Consider the following 6,927-nt stretch of genomic DNA (forward strand, 5'->3'; position numbering starts at 1 on the left):
ACAGAAATGATCTGAGATGGTGCAAACTGTTTCTCTAATTCCAAAAATGGATATTTTACCTTGGAGAGGGTAAAAATAGTACACGCTGCCATAAGAGATGAAAATGTAGATATTTTTATTTTCCTGGAAAGTGACAAAACGGCTCCATTGTTTACCTCTTTCCAAAGCTGCTTCTGACTTATTGTAATCTGAGATGAAGACTTTTCTCTGCGGAGATTAAAAGATGCAGTCGCAGGTGTTGGCCAGATGTTCGTAGAGAACACTGTGAGACGCAATACAGTGTTTCAGCTGTATATTCGTCACTGACGTCATTGTTTTTGGCACTGGAGCTCTGTTTTCTAAAGGATTCAGATGCATACAAATCACTCAAGACATAAACTGTATTTGTACTCTGTGAAAGCTGCCAAATGTTGGTTTTTTTTTTGCTCAATAATAAGTGAATCAGCTCTCAGTTCAAGCAATGAAGTCAATAACAAACATTCTTACTGACACACACGTATCCTCTGTTTTAGTGCTTAATCTCTACCTCTCTATCTATCATGTGGGAATAACATCCTGTAATTATTTTTCCTTAAGTATAGATAGCACTAAGAAATCTGGCATTCAGACCAAATGCAAATCAGGAGAAGCCCAATTTGTAGCTGGAGGCTCTGAGTGAGTGTTTTTTCTGCGCTCTTAACCAGCTGAGCTGCTCTGCATCTTGTTTGGTGGTTGAATTTTCTGAAACATCTTAATATTGAACAGGTTGCTGCACTATTGCACTGATACACAGTATTTCTCTTATGTGAAGGTAGGTATTAAGCGCAGAAACATTTCTGGATAACAAATTTTGTACAATAACCTTCTGCTGCAATTCCACAGGGCTTCTCCTCGGAGCAAACATGCACATGCAGAAAGAGATGGATTTCCATACACTGGTTTTAAGAGAAAACAGAAAAACATGATGAAAACATTTCAGCCTCCTGTCTTTTGAGTCAAAAGGTCAGGAAGTTGCCCCCCCCCCCGCCACAATTGAACCTCAACATCATATTATGTTGACGATGTAAAATGAGTTTCAAGCGTATCGCTTTTACGTCCTTTGAGATGAACTCTGTTGACCCCAACAGATACCCTCATCTTCCCACAGCTTTGATCCACTGCTTAATAATAGATTGTTCTCAGCTAGTCAAGTCTTTCTCTTGCTTTTGGGGTCCTCCAAGGTCTGCAGGTAGAAGGCCTCTGTAGCTCTCCTCAGTTTACACAGCGCATGGGCAGGACTCCCTGCCCACGGCTGCTCGCTCTGTTTTATTTGTAATAGTTTCTGCCGTGGCTCAGCGGGCAAGTTGGAGGTTCGTGCAGTCGCACTGGAGGACTCACGGAGACTCGAAGAGGAGAAATCCTGCAGTTCATTTCCATGTGAGGAAAATGAACCGAGAAAAATAACCACAAGGAATTGCTTTATGTAATCTTTTATGTCTGAGTCTGCATCCTCCATTTATGAGGCTGTAAACAGTATGCGCATATTTCATCACTGCGAGGCGAGAGTGTGGGTATGTGTGGGTGTGCATGGAAGTGTATGAATGTGGTGGAGAGGGGAAGGGAGAGGGGTTTTGTAATAGCACCACAATATTGGAATGTGAATAATGCATATAATCCACCTTTTCAGTGTGAAATGAGACAAGGCCATTAAAAAGCTCCAAACTGAAATTGATGATAAGCATCAGAACTGCAGGGCAATCCTCCATAGCAGAGCAGCAGCAGTGTGAGTGGTCTCTGAGTAGTTAGATGAAACTGTCTGGCTGTAGTTAAACATGTGATGATTGTCTTACGGTGTAAAAGGCGACACTCAGGGACACTGGGCAAGCTGCAGCCAAACTGTGGTTTGGAAATTGACAATTGAAATGTTGTAAAACTGTGTGACGAACATGAAGCCTGTAACCAAAAAACACGCACCCGGTTTTATAAAAGCTCTCACTTAGATGGTGTATCAAGGGTATAATGAAATAATGTGGTGAAACTTGAGCGTTGAGTTCACTGTTAGCAGATGGGCAGATTCATTAACGTTTGCCAGCATTAAAGACTGGTTTCCATTTAAAGAGTCAGTAGAGTCATTTGGGTTAGAGAGCACAGTGCAGAATGTGTTATAGCATCTCCAAACTATGTTAATTTAGGAGAATTTAGAAAAATGAAAAATTGGTGAGAACTGCCTTCACCAAGCATCACACAGTTCTACCCACTAAAGGGTCATTTCAACATCACCAGCAGGTGGAACCATGTTTAAACAAACACACAGTGCTCTTACAAGTGCTCTGATGTTGTTTTGTCTGCTTCTTGTATATCGCATGTACATCACAGTGGTGTTACTCGTTGATGTGTTGTTCCCGATACGCAAGTGAAGAAATCAGGTAAAGTACTGGTGCACAGGTCAAGTTTTATTTATTCAGGCTGGCCCAGAATCCCAAATTGCTTCGGGGGCTTTACAATCTGTGCAGCACACAATGCCTTCTGGGTCATAGCCAACAAGTTAAAGGTATGTTGGACACTGAGACTGTTTATGTTCTAATTATTCCTCCTGTTCCTCCTTTTAATGCACTTACAGTGTAAGTGATGAGGGACAAAATCTCATTCTGTGAACAAATGTATTCACAGTCTTTGTCTTTTAGAGTAAAATGTCCTGTTTGTGTGTTTCCTTTAACAGGGTTTCCCTCTTGGGCTGCAGTGGAAGGATAGGAACGCAACTATCACAAATTTTGTACCATAACGTTAAAATCCACTTGAACCTCATGTCACCTTCAAACCTTTGTATGCATGTTTGCACAGAATGAGGAAGGACACATTGAGGAGATTTCTTATGGGTCAGTGTGAACAGGAGTGATTACAGCAATCCAGCCCTTTGAAAATGCTGTGTGTCGGATTTAAGAGGAACTTTTGGCACAATATGATATTCATAATTCTCTTCGGATCATGTTTTTGTTAGCTTAGACTGAGATCTTTATACTTATATAGGCAGGACTTTTTCCGCAGAATGTGCCATGCCATTCTTGAATCCTTAGTGTTGCATTCCTGTCTTAATCTCTCTAATTAAAGAGTTTGGTCTAGACCTGCTCTTTGTGGAAAGCATCTTGAGGTAACGCTGTTATGAATTGGCGCTCTACAAATAAAGATTGATTGATCGATTGATTGTTTCTACGGTAACATGCCGTTTCATTTGCACATTTGCTACTTTTTTGAGTGTGCTACGTTTGGGAAACCACGTTTTGACAAATGGAGTATCATAGGTAGGGTATTATTTAGCACAAGATGAGGGAGGGAGCGTGAATCCTCATCAGCCACCACAGCTTCTCCTGCACACTTGGTAAGGAGGGGTGGACTGAGGGGCGTTGAGTTGCTATTTGCAACCTCCCCGCTGGATGGAACTGAATCCAACACACTGCACCTTTCAGGCACACGCTTTGCATAGACATGAATAGCTGTCCAGTGTAAAACACCTTTCATCGACCTGTGCACACTCATCAATAGTTAACTCAGGCAAGAGGTGAAACTACACGGTGTTGCTGATATACAGAACAAGGAGATACATGGACCACTTATGTGAGATACATGGACCACTTATGTTTGAGTTTGCGCACACGTGCATCGTGTGTGTGGATGCCAGTGCATTTATTGTGATAGATGGTTATTTAGGCCATGCTGGATATCAATTTGTGTATTGGTACTGGAGAAGTCCGGGAAAATAGCATTGACGTATTGACGTATGAGTTAAGGTAAGACTGCACCATGGGAAAATGGGAGCCACGTTCTGTTAACATGTGAATCAATACCGTTACAAGCCTAAATGGTGAGAAAGGCTCAGGGTACACTAGGGAGAAGGAATCCTGGGTGAGTGTGGATAATGTAGGAGAATAGGTAAGCACACAGTGTTATACATTCATAAATAGATACAGATTGAAAACAGAGAGGAGAGAACATTGTGCTCTTTGCCATCCTGAACACCATGATGTGATTTAAGATAAATAAAGACATAAAAGAACACTGTGCCAGGTGAGCAGTCTGACAGACCAGAGGGTGGGGGGGGGTAAATTATGCAAAGCCATCAAGTCTTTATTACCAGATTTCAGAGGTGACATTAACTTCTCTAATTAAGTGCTGGAAACATCAACAACAACCCCCGTGTGTCTCAAAAAAGGGTTCCTTATTATAACAGTGGAGTTTCAGGGTGCTGTCCTCCTGGTAGAAAGCTGCTCACTGAAATATGCGGTTAGAGAATGCTTTGCTGAGCACGCACGCCGTTGTCCATCCCTGTTGAGTTGAGACCGAAGTGGCTAGCTTGGAGGACGCCCACTGGAGATTCCTTTAACGTGTTTTGTTTGCATTCAATCGTTCTCATCAAAATTCACTCTGTGTATCATTAAGACCTAACAACCATCATGGTCCTCCGTCCCCCTGCTGCCTTTACTCGCACTGCAAGCAGCCAGCGCGGCTCTTTCAAATGCTGCACATGGAAACGATCAGATATATTCATCATTAAAACTCACTCAACTCTATCGATGAGAGCGAATGTAAATCCTTGAATAAGCTCACTAGGGTTTCACACAGCAGCTTTTTTTTTATTTAACAGTTCTTGCGGCGCTAGGAGAAGACAGTCAAGAAGGAGAAGAGGTGAGTGGTGGACTTTCGCTTGCTCATAATGAATGCTAACGCTCCATCTGCTGGGTGTTGGAGAAAGTTAGGAGCTTCAAAGAGAAGGTAAACTCTGCCCCTCTCTTACTATACCAGTGACTGGCCTTACTCTCTCACTCTCTATTTACCTACTACTACCTAATTAGAACTCACCTTCGACTAGTGCAAAAAGACAAGATAAGACACGACAAGACAAGATGAGATGAGATGAGATGAGATGAGATGAAATGAGATGAGATGAGATGAGATGAGATAAGATATTTGTTTATTAGTCCCACGTCGGGGACATTAACACTGCCTCAGCAGAAGGAGGAGATATAAAAAAATATGTACAGTTGAGACAGAGGAGATCTAAAAATAGAAACAATATAATACTCATAGGGGGAATATAAAAAAAGAAGGGGGAGATATTAGAAAGTATTGCACATTGTGAAGTGGGGTCAAAAGATGAATACATATATTGCTTCTATTCTATTATTTATTGACAAGATCAGTCTCTAGGTCTGGGCTGCAGAATCGCAGGTTGACCACTGAGGAGTCCGGCCAGGCTGAATCATCAGTGCTTCGCCTCCTGTGTGTCTGCGGAGTAACAATGCAATGTATCCACCTAGAATATTAAGTTACTGTAGATCCCACTGGCTAATACCACTGTTCTAAATTTATATGATTCTGATCCCTACACCAGCATGGATTATTGCTCTCCATCACTTGTGTGTTTTCAAAAGGAGCCGGGCTGGCACCGTAGCAATAATTACTCATGTAAATGCCATCACCATTATTTAGACTGGGTTTTGATACCTCTATTCTGAGCAGCGGGGTTTAAATGAAAGCTTAAAATGAAATGAGAGGAATGGGGAATCTCATCTGATGGTATCCACACAGCTGCAGATAAAATATTTAACAGAGACCTCCAGGGCACGACGGCTATCTGATTGGCAATAAAAACCACTTGAACAATTTGAAACAGAGCTAATTGGGACGAGGCAGACAATGAGGCATGGCAGAAGGGGAGACACAATGAGAAAGTTAAGAGAAGGCAGATAGCATGTGATCACAGATCAGCTTACATTATACTTCCTTTATCACCCCTGATTTCATCTTACACAAAAACAATACGCCACGTCTTCCCTCCTGCTCCAAACCATCTCTCTATCTGTTGTTCTTCTGACTGAGTTGTTCTCCTGTGTTGCGCTTCGCTCTTACAGTGGCCAAAATCGTCTAACTGTACCTCAGTTTCAACAGAGATGAAAAAATGAAATGAACAATGGGCCTACTTCTTCACATATACGTTCTCTCTGTGCCCAGAATGGATTGAGTCTATCTGTGGCCCTTGCAGAAAATGTAATCACATTTCAAGAAAAAAAAAGTGGCCCGAGGTGATGTCGAAGTCAGGTTGAAGGTAAATAGATAGAGCTGCACACCCCCTAAAACTCTGGCACCGTCAGTGCACGGCATCAACAAAGTACTTTTCTCAGTGCTTCCTCTCAGGCCTTTGATATGCTTTAATAAATGTTAATAGAATACAGAGCGCTCAGGGTAGAGTTTAGGAATTACAAATTGCTCAGCTCATTCGCAGGCATCCTCAAGGGACTTCTTGGACTCCAACAACTTGACACATTCCCTTGAGGGCTCAAATGGGAAGGAATGAGAAACGTGCAAGAATGTAAATTGACTGGAGGGAGAGGCTGCCAAGCGAATGCGCAGATGGTTGTGTCAAGCTGGCAAAGGACGGTGGGAGTGGGGGGGGGTGGGGGGTGGGTGGCACGTGGCTGTCTGTGGCACACCGCAAGCATCTGGCACTGGTGGCACAGGAAAAATGCGAATCCCCACAACACCACTACCACCCTTATTACTGGCGACCCCCCCCCTCTCCACATTTGGTTTATCTCGCAGCCCAGCATCCAGGAAGACAATAGGGCTGCGAGAATCAAGCTTGTGTGTCCCCTCGCTGCCGGGGCCCCTCTGTTTGTGCTGTGAATGTGGTCGGCTCAAGGTTTATGGTGATCTCATCCCGGGGCCGACAGTATTATGCAGGACTGGGTGGTCGCAGGCAAGGGGAGCATAAAGCAGAGCTGTAGCTGCGGTAAATGAGAGGTTTTGATAAAGATGGAAACCATAATTCTGCAGCACAGCCTCCTCTTGAATGGACTGATGAGGTTGTGCACAGTGAGCTCCCCTGTGGCAGCTCCTTACACACTCATCTCGGCCTTTCAGGCCTTGTTGAGTTTGCCCACTGTGATGACGGGAACACTTTCCTCGTCTTCAACT

Source organism: Pempheris klunzingeri, chromosome 8, assembly GCF_042242105.1.
Source record: "Pempheris klunzingeri isolate RE-2024b chromosome 8, fPemKlu1.hap1, whole genome shotgun sequence".
Classification (NCBI taxonomy): Eukaryota; Metazoa; Chordata; class Actinopteri; order Acropomatiformes; family Pempheridae; genus Pempheris; species Pempheris klunzingeri.